The sequence below is a fragment of the Theobroma cacao genome, chromosome 2, assembly GCF_053813885.1.
Source record: "Theobroma cacao isolate CCN51 chromosome 2, ASM5381388v1, whole genome shotgun sequence".
In the NCBI taxonomy this organism is placed as follows: domain Eukaryota; kingdom Viridiplantae; phylum Streptophyta; class Magnoliopsida; order Malvales; family Malvaceae; genus Theobroma; species Theobroma cacao.
In genome coordinates, this window is record NC_142640.1 from 41,135,676 (window position 1) to 41,150,897 (window position 15,222).

Here is a 15,222-nt window from a genome sequence, read left to right on the forward strand (position 1 = left end):
TTCTTTACCCTTGGTAGTCTTTATTCATCTTTACACTCCATTAATCCCTCATTTTTCTTCTTTCAGCTACGGTTTAAGCTTTTGCAGCTAATTTCATGGCTTTTACCAGATACACGTTGTGAGTCGTGCTCTCGAACTTTTAATTTCTTCCGAGGGCTATTGTTACACCCGCCAAACTGGACAATATGGACCATACCGTTACATTTGCCGTTTGTTTGTTCCAGAAATACCCGCCAAATGGTTATTAACGTCGTTACATTTTTGGAGTGGCGTGAGGGTATTTCTCAAACAAACAAAGGGCAAACGTACTTTCATTCAAACTTGGAAGGATCTTTATATTTTACTCTTACATATTTAGTTGTCTAATTATAATGAAATACACAAATAGGATAATGTTATATTTGACTCATGAAGTAATAAAAAAAATCTAATGTAATACCTGTAATAAAAGAAAATGCATAATATTTGTCTAACTCCATCAACAAAACCCAATTATATGTCATACACCCAATCAAAATGAGCCATTTGTCTGCAAAATGTCATATCATATTTAGGAGATTTGCTTTGAAGCCAGATTTGGCCCTACTACCGACTGATCAAGGCTAGACCAGCTAGATCGGGCTAATCGACGGTGGATCGAAGGAGAAAAGAACAAAGAAAAAAAAATCAAAATTAAGATTTTTTATTTCTAAAAAATTAGATATTTTCAATTTTTTTGACAAATGGGGTAATGCCACATGTTTGCTTAGTGTCTATCAGGGTCGCAGACCCAGAGAGTAATGTGACATTTTAAAGCCAGATGGCCAGTTTTAATTGAGCGTTGACATGTCATTGAACTTACTTAACAAGCCTTAGACATTGGGACACATTAGCATACTAAATGAAAGTTTTCAGTCCTGGTACTATATTAGGCATTTTTCTGTACTTCATAGGCCAAATAAAACATTATCCCTATACAAATTGGTACCTGAAAAATGAAAATTTAAAACCATTTCTTTAAATAGAATTATACTTTCATTATTTAATGCAGAAAAACTCTAATTAAAAGAATAGATTTTTACACCTTCACGACCTTAGTGTCAAAATCTCAAAAGTTCTTGGACACAAAAACTAGAAATCCTTTATGCATCAAGCTCAAGTTGTAGCTAACCACAAGTTCTCCAAGTGTATAGCTTCCAAAAGCAATCCACATGAATTGCAAATAACTCCAACGGAGGGCGGGGATGCTTATGCTTGTATGGCCTAGTGCTAGCTAAGGGAGAGTCTCCCAACTTTCTCACTTTCAAGGGGACCAATCAAACTCACCAAAGAATCAAAGAGGCAGCCATCGATACCGAAGGTTAGGAAAAACAAGACCAATATGTGCGATTAAGGGATTTTGTCAATTTGCAAGGTTTGTAACAAAAGCTCAAACTCTCTTTTCTCTTGCCTTTCGTGGTTTTAAATGTGTTGTAGTGCATATCATGTGTAACACAAGCATTATATTTATAGGCACTTGTAACCCTATAGGTTTAACATAACTTTCATGTTAATTGCAAAATCTCTTGATTAAATTGAACCATTCAATTAAGTTTTTGAAGTTCTTAACTCGTTTAAATTAAATTCAACTTGATTTCTCTGTTTTACATTCTCAATTATTATTCTTTAATATGTGTGACCCATTAGGTTTTTAATATGTTAGTAATAAGATAAATCATGATCATATGCAAATAAGATTAGATGAATCAAACTCTTTTGACTTCATCATTAATTTTAAATTGATTAGTTCGTATTTATAAATCAAGATTGACATTTAGCAATACATCATGATTACCCAAAATGTTAATAAAAGTCATTATGGTTTGACTCTACCTTTCGGTGCACAGTCTTGCCATGTAATCAATACTCCAACAAGACATAAAGTATATGTGATGCAATGCTACTTTATATTGTTTTTGTCATATTAGCACTTGAATCTAGTAATCAAACTCATTATTAGAATTGACAAACCCTTTTGCCAACATCTCTACTTGACTTGGCTAATTCTTTGAGTTATTACATGTCAAGATGTACTAGGATGTTGAGTCCTTAATATCAGTTAAAGCGATGCCTCTATTGATTATTCATTTACCTTCATGTATTTCATTCAATATCTAATAGTTATCCCATTTGAACATCCTTAATTACAACCACTTTAGAGAATATTAAAGCATAACATTCCACACATAAGGTAACCTAACGATATTAAATCTAAGGATCACTTACACAATTATCACATGAAAATTTATTCAACAGACACTTGTGATATTCTAATTAAAGTTCTCATGGGGTTACGTTCATTGAATTTGTTCATGTAACAAGCACTTACATGTTAGTTCAAGCATCTCCATATTTCAATTTATGGGATCGATTGCTCACTTCATAAGTGGGGAATTTAACCATGTGTCAATTTCTTAGATTTATCAATAACCATTTCTTGATAAAACATTGACTAGGAATAATTTAGGAATAATGTTTTGATGCAATAAGGTTTTCATAATTACAACACCTTATAATTTCTTTCACAAAACATATAACATTGCATGAACTTTATTTCATCTTGTCAACAACAATAGTCTTTCGAAAATAAAGAATATAGTTTATTAAATACAAATGCTTAAAATTACATAATGTATCTTTATACATCTAACCAATTAGTTTATATGGTGTACATTATGTCTATCAATCCCTTACTTGCACTAAAGTCAATTGCTTATGTATCTAACACCAAACCCTTCCATCCATGCTGCGATCATTCTTTTGTTTTGATAAAGCCTTACTGAAAAGATTTGCTAAATTATCCTTTATTGACATATGTTCAATCTTTATAGCACTTTTCTTCATGATCTCTTTGATCAAGTGATATCTGCTCAATATATGTTTGGATTTTTGGTGAGAACTTGGCTTCTTGCTTGCATAATGGCTCCATTGTTGTCACAATACAAGGTAATTAGATCAACAATGCTAAGAACCACACCTAGTGCAGTTCTGAAGTTCTTGATCCAAACAATCTCTTTTATTGCCTTAAATGTAGAGACATATTTGATCTCGATTGTAGAATTTGATATATATATATATATATATATATGGGAACGGCACAAGATTAGATTATATGCAACGGAATCAATAATTTTAAAATATATAAAACTTATGCTATCATCCATGGATCTCCTTAATGGTTTTAATACAAAATACACAAATTAAGAAAGTAGTCTAAAAATTTTACTTAACCAAGTGATGTAGCAATCACGATAGTAAAACCACTTTGAAAAAACGCAACACTACCCCAAGGAAATGGAAGAACCTGAGCCACTTAAATGTTTGGCCTCCAATGGTCTCACACACAGGTGAAAGCTCTTAACTATACCTTGTGCTAGCAAAATGGGCAACAATTTGTTCTTTTCCTCACTCACTCTTTGGCCAAACCATAAGAGAATTTCTTCTCAAGGGATTCTCCCTCAAGGTGCAATGGCTAAAGAGGTTTTTCTTTGTTAGTTTTTCTGACAACTAATTCATCTTTGAGGAGTAGTTGAAAGATGAATTTTATACCCAGGTTTATTAACTTCCTTAGTTTGCAAATAAGTTCTCAATATTATAACCTCTTATAATATTAACCTTGTACTTAATTAAACCATTTTAATTAATTGCTTAGAAGTTAAAAACCTAGTGTATGATGTAAGTCTAACTTAAATCGTCATACTTCCAATTTAATCCATAATGCAACTTATTGTCTATAGCCCATTAAGCTCCTAACATGTTGGTAATGGAACTGAATTATAAATTTTTTATTAATTAATTTAAATGAATTATATTCATTATAAATCGATTAATTCAATTCAATAAATCAAGATTGACATCTAGCAATGCATCATGGCCACCCAATTGTTAGAAGAGTCAACGAGCTCTTTGACAACCTTTCAGTGTACAATCTATCATTGTAATTCATTTTCTCATCATATATCCTAAAAATAATAAGAGCATAGTGTAGTGTCCACTATTATTAATCTACATATTCATTTTTGCAATTAAATCATTAGTTTTACAAAAATTTATGAAACTCATTTCCTAATCTCTAAATCACCTTGGCTAAAGATTTGATCAAGCTAATATTAATCAAGAATTATTAAGATATGTCCTCTTTTATCACTTGGGGTTGATTCCTATCTTAACCACTATTTACCTTCACATGCTTCATGCTATACCCAAAACATCCTGATTTGGCATCCTTGATAGGACCCGTAGGGATGAAATCAAAGTATAACACTCCACGTATAAAACAACCTAGTGTCTCAAATCTAAGGAGTATTTACGCGACTAACACATAAACAGTATTGCATAGACACTAGAGTGAGATACCAAATGCACTTCTCATGTCAGGCCAGGTTCAATGAACTTGCTCTCTAAAGGCAAGTACCCACATGCTACTTTCGAGTATCTCTATATTTCAACCAATGAGATCAGTTGCTTACTTTACAAGTAAAGAACATAGCATGTACTGATCTTTAAGCATGATTTATGCCCCGTTTTAATAATACAATAATCAGGAATTTTTAGGAACAATGCTTTGATGCATGAAAACCTCATAATTATACCTCTATATAATTCCTTTACAAGGCATATATAGTTCTTTGGGCTTTATCTACATAAGTATAAATAGTAATTAAACTAAAAACTTATGGATAAAGAACTATCTTTATGTTATTATAAATAACAAAATATCATACATAAATATCTCAAATTATAATTTCTATACAACCATAGATTGGCTTCTAAGGCTCCCACTAACATATATATATATATATATACTTTGGTTGTAGTTATGTTTGGATTATTAGTCATTAACGAATATATTAAAGACATGTGAGGTGACTTATTTGGACTAGGTTCTTGCCTGTTGTTTATTGGTTAGGGTATATTTGAGAAATTATCTATTCCTTATAAATTTGTCCTAATAGTGGATGGTATTAAAGAAATGGAACATCTAGTTGTCTTAAAGTCCATTTTATGGGCTGTTGTGGATGAATCATCTCCTAGAATATTTAAGCTTCTAATTGAAACGGTGGCTTGACTTAAATTAAAATATTGTCTTGATGGCATTCTTAGTGGTCTGTTAAAAACTAATTCAACAGATTCATCTTTGTATTGAGCTACATAGTTTATTTCTATATTTTGGATGGGAACAGGAGTCATAACTCCTTCAAATCTCCATCTATTTAAGAGTCAGACTTCATGCCATTGTATGGTCATTGGTATGGTAGTATGAAACTTGGACATGTCTGTTTAAATTAGGAAAATTTCTCCTCTTGGGCTATGGATTAAAGCCTTTGTATTGATCATTGAATACATGGTCTTATAATATAGTTTATAAACTAAGGTCAGTGGTTTAGATCATAGCATTATTTTGTAATTATGTGTTTGGATTTGGAGTGTCAAGAAGTTTAAGATATTCCTATCTTTCAAGGATACCATAAAATTGGAGAAATAGTTAAAATATATTGGTCCTCTACACAGACTTGTTTTTTACTGTCACTAATAAAGAGTCATTAAAATGGAGATGTCTTTTATCTCTGACAGCAATAAGGATGGAAGTATCCAATCCCTTTTTTGTGAGCGGTTTAGTTCCTACTTGTACTAATCCAAAATGAATATAATTATATTTTTGGTGTTTGAGTTTCTATTTTATCTTTTGATCCAAGAGTTAGATATTTTCATATTGGTTTTGAATATGTATTCCTTTTTCTTTGGTTTTGATCAAATATCCACATAAGGAATATAGGTTCAACATAACTTTCATGTTAATTGCAAAATCTCTTGATTAAATTGAACCATTCAATTAAGTTTTTGAAATTCTTAACTCATTTAAATTAAATTGAACTTGATTTCTCTATTTTACATTCTCAATTATTATTCTTTAATATGTGTGACCCATTAGGTTTTTAATACGTTAGTAATAAGATAAATCATGATCATATGCAAATACGATTAGATGAAACAAACTCTTTTGACTTCATCATTAATTTCAAATTGATTAGTTTGTATTTATAAATCAAGATTGACATTTAGCAATACATCATGATTACCCAAAATGTTAATAAAAGTCATTATGGTTTGACCCTCCAGTGCACAATCTTGCCATGTAATCAATATTCCAACAAGACATAAAGTATATACGATGCAATGCTACTTTATATTGTTTTTGTCATATTAGCACTTGAATCTAGTAATCAAACTCATTATTAGAATTGACAAACCCTTTTGCCAACATCTCTACTTGACTTGGCTAATTCTTTGAGTTATTACATGTCAAGATGTACTAAGATGTTGAGTCCTTAATATCACTTAAAGTGATGCCTCTATTGCTTATTCATTTACCTTCATGTTTTTCATTCAATATCTAATAGTTATCCCATTTGAACATCTTTAATTACAACCACTTTAAAGAGTATTAAAGTATAACATTCCACACATAAGGTAACCTAATGATATTAAGTCTAAGGATCACTTACACAGTTATCACATGAAAATTTATTCAACAGACACTTGTGATATTCCAATTAAAGTTCTCATAGGTCATGTTCACTAAATTTGTTCATGTAACAAGCACTTACATGTTAGTTCAAGTATTTCCATTTTTCAATTTATGGGATCAATTGCTCAGTTCATAAGTGGGGAATATAACCATGTGTTGATCTCTTAGATTTATCAATAACCATTTCTTGATAAAAACATTGACTAGGAATAATTTAGGAAAAATGTTTTGATGCAATAAGGATTTCATAATTACAACACCTTATAATTTCTTTCGCCAAACATATAACATTTCATGAACTTTATTTCATCTTGTCGACAACAATAGTCTTACGAAAATAAAGAATACCTTTTATTAAATATAAATGCTTAAAATTACATAATGTATCTTTATACATCTAACCAATTAGTTTATATGGTGTACATTATGTCTATCAATCTCTTACTTGCACTAAAGTCAATTGCATATGTATCTAACACCAAACCCTTCCATCCATGCTACAATCATTCTTTTGTTTTGATAGAGCCTTACTGAAATATTTGCTAAATTATCCTTTATGGACATATGTTCAATCTTTATAGCACTTCTCTTGATGATCTCTTTGATCAAATGATATCCGCTCAATATATGTTTGGATATTTGATGAGAACTTGGCTTCTTTGCTTGCATAGTGGCTCCATTGTTGTCACAATACAAGGTAATTGGATCAACAACGCTAAGAACCACACCTAGTGCAGTTCTGAAGTTCTTGATCCAAACAATCTCTTTTGTTGCCTTAAATGTAAAGACATATTTGATCTCAATTGTAGAATTTGATATATATATATATATATATATGGGAACAGCACAAGATTTGATTATACGCAACGGAATCAATAATTTTAAAATATATAAAACTTATGCTATCATCCATCGATCTCCTTAGTAGTTTTAATACAAAATATACAAATTAAGAAAGTAGTCTGAAAATATTACCTAACCAAGTGATGTAGCAACCACGATGGTAAAACCACTTTGAATAAACGCAGCACTACCACAAGGAAGTGGAAGAACTTGAGCCACTTAAATGTTTGGCCTCCAATGGTCTCCCACACAGTTGCACTTGAAATTTCTCCAAGGTGGGAGCTCTTAACTATACCTTGTTCTAGCAAAATGGCCAATAACTTGTTCTTTTCCTCACTCACTCTTTAGCCAAACCATAAGAGAATTTCTTCTCAAGGAATTCACTCTCAAGGTCCAATGGCTAAAGAGGTTTTTCTTTGTTAGTTTCTGACAACTAATTCATCTTTGAGGAGTAGTTAAAAGATTACTTTTATACCTAGTTTTATTAACTTCCTTAGTTTACAAATAAGTTCTCAATATTATAACCTCTTATAATATTCATCTAGTACTTAATTAAACCATTTTAATTAAGTGCTTAGAAGTTAAAAACCTGTGGTATGATGTAATCTAACTTAAATCGTCACACTTCTAATTTAATCCATAATGCAACTTATTGTGTGTAACCTATTAGGCTCATAACATATTGGTTATAAATTGATTAATTCAATTCAATAAATCAAGACTGGCATCTAGTAATGCATCGTGACCACCCAATTGTTAGAAGAGTCAAGGGGCTCTTTGACAACCTTTTAGTGTATAATCTATCAATGTAATTTATTTTCTCATCTTATATCCCAAAATAAGAGCATAGTGTAGTGTCCACTCTTATTAATCTCCATATTCGTTCTTGCAGTTAAATCATTAGCTTTACAAAGATTTATGCAACTCATTTACTAATCTCTAAATCACCTTGGTCAAGGATTTGATCAAGCTAATATTAATCAAGAATTATTAAGATATGTCTTTTTGTATCACTTGGGGTGATGATTCCTATCTTAACCACTATTTGCCTTCACATGTTTCACACTATACCTAAAACATCTTGATTTGGCATTCTTGATAGAACCCGTAGGGATGAAATCAAAGAATAACACTCCACATATAAAACAACATGATGTCTTAAATCTAAGGAGTATTTACACGACTGACACATGATAAGTATTGTATAGACACTAGAGTGAGATAGCTAAAGCACTTCTCATGTCAAGCCAAGTTCAATGAACTTGCTCTCCAAAGGCAAGCGCCAACATGCTACTTCCGAGTATCTCTATACTTTAACCTATGAGATTAGTTACTTACTTCACAAGTAAGGAACATAGCTTGTGTTGATCTTTAAGCATGATTTATGCCCCGTCTTAATAATATAATAATCAAGAATTTTTAGGAACAATGCTTTGATGCATAAAAACCTCATAATTATACCTTTATACAATTCCTTTACAAGGCATATATAGTTCTTTGGGTTTTATCTACATAAGTATAAATAGTAATTAAAGTACAAACTTAAGGATAAAGAACTATCTCTATGTTATTATAAATAACAAAATGTCATACATAAATATTTTAAATTATAATTTCCTTACAACCATGGATTGGCTTACAAGGCTCACATTAACATATATATATATATATATATATATATATACTTCGGTTGCAGTTATGTTTGGATTATTAGTCATTGACGAATATGTTGGGAACGTGTGAGGTGACTTATTTGGACTAGTTTCTTGCTTGTTGTATATTGGTTAGGGTATATTTGAAGAATTATCTATTCCTTGTAAATTTGTCCTAATAGTGGATGGTATTGAAGAAATGGAAGCTCTAGTTGTCTTAAAGTCCGTTCTATGGGTTATTGTCAATGAATCATCTCCTAGAATATATAAGGTTCTGATAGAAACGGTGGCTTGTCCTAAATTAAAATATTGTCTTGAAGGCATTCTTAGTGGTCTGTTAAAAACTAATTCTACATATTCATCTCTGTATTGAGCTACATAGTTTATTTCTATATTTTGGATAGGAACAGGAATCGTAACTCCGTCAAATCTCCATCTGTTTAAGAGTCAGACTTCATGTCAGTGTACGGTTATTGGTATGGTAGTATGAAACCAAGACATGTGTGTTTAAATTAGGAAAGTTTCTTCTCTTGGGTTGTGGATTAAAGCCTTGGTATTGATCACTAAATACATGGCCTTATAATATAGTTTATAAACTAAGGTCAGTGGTTTAGATCATGGCATCATTTTGTAATTATGTGTTTGGATTTGGAGTGTCAAGGAGTTTAAGATATTCCTATCTTTCAAGGATACCATAAACTTGGAGAAATAGTTGAAATATATTGGTCCTCTACACAGACTTATTTCTACTGTTCCTAATAAAAAGTCATTGAAATGGAGATGTCTTTTATCCATGAGAGCTATAAGAATGGAAGTATCCAATCCCTTTTTTATAAGCAGTTTAGCTCCTACTTGTACTAATTCAAAATTAATATAATTATATTTTTGGTGTTTGAGTTTTTCTATTGTTTCTTGATCCAAGAGTTAGAGATTTTCATATTGGTTTTGAATATGTATTCCTTTTTCTTTGGTTTTGATCAAATATCCGCATAAGGAATGTAGATGTAGGTTATGGAAGGTTGATGATTTATATATTTAATTTTCGAGGACTTTTGGGATTTCCCAATTATCTATTTCTTTGATAATGTTTTTATAATGAATGTTTTCTTCATTGGTTTTTTATCACAATTTGTAATGCAATAGTCTTCCAAAACCAAATATATAAATCATCAACCTTCCATAACCTACCTCTACATTCCTTACATGGATATTTGATTAAAACTAAAGAAAAAGGAAAACCAATCCAAAACCAATATGAAAATATCCAACTATTGGATCAAGTGACAATAGAAAAACTTAAACACTAAAAATATAATTATATTCATTTTGGACTAGTACAAGTAAGAGATAAATTGCTCACAAAAGAGGGATTGGATACTTCCATCCTTAAAGCTCTCATAAATAAAAGACATCTTGATTTCAATGACTATTTATTAGGGATAGCAGAAACAAGTCTGTGTATAAGACCAATAAATTTCAACTATTTCCTTAATTTTATGGTATCCTTGAAAGATAGAAATATCTTAAATTCCTTGATACTCTAAACCCAAACACATAATTACAAGATGATGCTAGGATCTAAAACATTGACTTTAGTTTATAGACTATATTATAAGGCCATGTATTTAGTGATCCACACCAAGGCTTTAATCCACAACTCAAGAGAAGAAACTCTCCTAATTCAAACAAACATGTCAAGGTCACATACTACCATACCAAGGACCATACACTGGCATGAAGTTCAACTCCCAAACAGATGGAGACTTAAAGGAATTATGACTCCTGTTCCCATCCAAAATACAGAAATAAACCATGTAGCTCAATATAGAGATAGATATGTAGAATTAATTTTTAACATGTTAGAAAATAAGCTTAAAGCAAAACTACCAAAAGGTGTTGAATTGGTTATTAATAAAAAATTCTCTTTTTTTCAAAAATAAGCTTAATCGTGAAAGAATAAAGCAATAAAATATGGGTTTGGTCTAGTGAGTGTGATTTACATCCAAGATGCACCACAGTGACAATTTTTAGCCATTTGCAATGTATATAAACATGTTTGAAGATATAAAGCAATTGATAACTAAAATGCATAAACTATTTAAAATAAGGTTTTAAAATTTTAAATAGTTTTCCCACTATTTCTACAAGATGATAATCCTCCATATCACCTCGAGAGATCTCTACTAGGATTCTCTTAGTGGGCTAGGATCTCATCAATCTATTCATGGCCTTGAGTGTGCTCAACAAACCATGATAAGTGGATTAGGTAGGTAACTGAGCTTAACAATTGTACCTCTATACAACTCTTAGATCAGCTAGGTGACAATACATTGCCTAAACATATTATATATGTTTCACCTAGCCTTTACCTCTAGTTTCCATAATAATCAAGTTTCCAAGCATTTGGACTTTATGAAACTAATTTAGTAAGATCCACTAATAGCTCAAACATACTTGTGTAAAAGTATGACATTGAGTGTGCTTAACAAGTCTTCGATTAAAAGAGCAACCAAGTTATCTTGCTATATGGTAGAAGGTAACTTAATCATACACGGCATGTGACTCAATATTTACTAAGGGATTTCATTATTTGTTTTTGTTAAGGTCTCATCTTGGCATGCATAACATTTATTAATTGCATAAAATAAATCTATCACATGCAAACTACTTTGAATGATTATGGACTTTAACTATACTAATTTTCTTGAGCCATCAAAGGAAACTAACTTGGTTAAACCTAAAAGATTACATATAAGAATCTTCAAAATCTACTTGTAATCTCTTTGTCCTCTTTGGCGCCTCAATCTCCATCGTTAATTTTTTTTTAAATTCAATTTCTAATCTATCCTAATTCTAATTACATTTGAATGTTAAAACCTCAAGTTACATTCAACAAGAGTAAAATAAGGAAAGAATTTTACAAACTGAGATAAAGAGATAAGGCAAAACTCACAGGCCTTATTTCAAAAATACAAAAAATATACATTCAACCACAACACAATCATATTGGGCTGATGTCCATAATCGTCCACCTACATCCATTAATATGAATATATATATATATATATATTTAAAACACGTTTCATTCAAATTGCTAATTATTTGAGGTATTTTAGACTAGTAATTTTTTAACATTTGACTTTGTCAATTTCAAATTTTTAGGTAACCATTTAATTCTATATATGAAAACTTCTTTTATATATGATAAGTATTACTAATCAAAATTAGTAATTTATCCATTCCTAATCTTATTAGGATTATGATTAAATTTTCTTATGAATTAAAGCATTTTTAATTTTCTGTTCTAAACACTTTAAGGAACTCTTTTATTAATCCAATTTAAGTAAAGATTGCATGTCTTCTATTACCTAATCTTTATTAAGTAATTTAGATCAAATCTAAAACAAGAAAATCTTTAATTTAATCTTAGTATCTTATTCAAACTTCCTTGGAAATTTATTATTATGAAAAACTTGCCTTCTATTATTTTTTACTTCCATAATTATAGAAATCAAATTCTTTAATTTTTGGTATCAACAAATAATTTCAAATATCCTTAATTTAAGGAATCAAATTCCTTAATTCAAAATATCAGAATTTATTATCTTTATGGAGCTATTTCCATAATTATCCAATCAACTTTTGAATATTATTGACTCCCATAACTTTAGGAATCAAATTCCATGGATTATGAGTGTCATAAATTAAATCCTGACATCGTTTATTTAAGAAATCAATTTCTCAATTCTAATTATGTCAAAATTATCTTTTATGAAACCTTTCCATAAATATTCAAATAGCCAATTTGTAATTTAAATTGCACCAATTAGTAATACAATTTAGGCAAGTAATCAATGCCAAAACAATGACATTAGTCAGCTGCAAGCAGCATTGGTGCAGTCACAATTTTTGGTTTTTATGAGGCCTTAAATTTAAGAATTTTAATTTCAAAATTTTTCCTGGTTAGCCAACATATGGAACTATTCCATATCAAATTTGCATGATTTTTGGATGCAAATTTATTGGTAAATTTTTGTAATGTGTCTAAGATGAGAGCCTTCCGAAAAAGGCAAAGAAGTCGTACCCGACGAGTAGTGATCGAGGCGCTTAGAAAGCTTTTAGTTTGTACAAACGGTGAGTAAACTTATTATTATTGTAAATTATCTAGAGTTTATTTTAAATGCCCTTTATGTATTTTATGAAATGAGAACGAGATTAAAACGGGATTTTTGATGTTTTAGGAATAAATGTGACAAATAAAAATATATTGTATTGATTATGAAATTGAGTAATTGGAGGCTACAAATTGACTTGAAAAATATATATTTTCCTAGGAATGGCTTATAAGAAATGAGTATATGTGGCTATATTTTGTGAATGCGTTGGGAAATTTATGTAAGTTGTTTTATTATGCAGGTTGGATAAATAAATAAAAGCCACGTTATACTGTCGAAATTTTATTAAAATTGGTGGGTTAGTCACTGTAGTGACGGGTTTTCGTGGACTGCCTATTAGAGGGGCACGGTAAACCCAATTATATAGTTACTCTGGTTGTAGAGGCGATGAGGGTAACTCCCGGGGTAGTATTAGAGCTCACTTCACGTCGAACCCCCACGTGAATGTGTAACTCGACCAACGCCAAGGAACGGCTGGTTTTAAACAAAAAAAATGTGTTTCACATGTGAATATTTTAACACCCTTGGCAGACTCGGTTAGATGCCTCGGCCATGGTATCCCCGAGGATTAGTTTTGGCTTGAGCCTTGTTTTAATAAAAGACATAAGCCTTAACAATTGTTTTGGTAAATTACAAATATTTTATGGTTTAAGAAATAAATTGAAAACATTATGAAATGGGTTGAAATTTGTTGTTTAAACTTGCCTCCATTTTACTCGCCTTTAGATATTTATGATAATGTCTGTTTACTCATTGGGATTTTATAATCTCACCACCCTCCTTTCCACCCATTTCAAGTTCAGTATAGACTGTAGATAGCTGATCTCATCGAGGACTACCATTGGATCTGCATTTTCCAAATCGTAGGTTCACAGTCCTCTTTACTTTTGTTTATTCGGGGGCCCTCTTGTTATTGTAAATTAAATTAAATATTTTGGCTTACTGTATTTCATTATGTATAAATTTATTTAGCTTTTACGCTATAAAAAAATTATTCACGTATAACTCTATAAATATTATTTTATAAGAAAATAGAATATTTTCCTTAATATTTCTTTTATTTTCTTATTATATTCAAATAACCGTAATTTCGTTTTAAATGAAGATTTTAGACTTTTAAACTCATTTTGAATATGAATTATGTATTTTGTACTTGTATATTACGTTTTAGCCAGTTTTGAAATTTTTGAAAAAAAAAAGACCAAAATACCCCTGTGTGGCGAAAATTTTATTTTGATTGTTTTTGATCTAAAATAGTATATATTCTCTAAAAACTCGATATTTAACAATGATTGCTCACAGGAAAGGAAAGAAACTGATATGTAAGCCTTGCGGGGTTCCGGTTGGCATTCCGGATAATGAGTGTCAATCGGGACGTCGCGGCGATTGTCATGGGCCTGAGGGAGGTTCCGGGTCGTGACAATTCTATTGGTATCAGAGCTTTTGATTTTAAAGATAAGAGTTTTTGGTTTTAAAGTGGTTTTAAAAAATTACAATATCAGTGTGGCCCCGGATTAAGTTAAGTTAGGTTGAATAGAATGCATGCATTTTCATATAGAGCCTAAGGTTCCCTAAGCTTGCTCGTTTTCTCTTATAGATTATTATGCCTCCTCGACACGGTCGCCCACCTCTCACTAGATCGGTTGGGAGGGGAAAAGGTCGTTCCCAACGTCGTCAGCTAGATGCAGTAGGGGAAGAATCGGCTGCGTCTACCATTCGGGCAACACCTGCTGCTGAGCAGGCCGATAGTCCTCCACATCCTCCACCTCATCCGCCACCTACGGGTATTCCCACCATGCCTACTGAGGCAGCACAGGCATTGGCAGCTTTCTTTACCGCAATGGCTGGTGGAGCTCCGACTGGTCAAGTTCCACCTATAGTACCACCAGTTACTCCTTTAGTTCCACCACCGGTACAAGATGTATCCATTTCCAAGAAGCTAAAGGAGGCTAGACAGCTCGGTTGTGTGTCTTTCACGGGTGAGTTGGATGCCACTGTGGCAAAA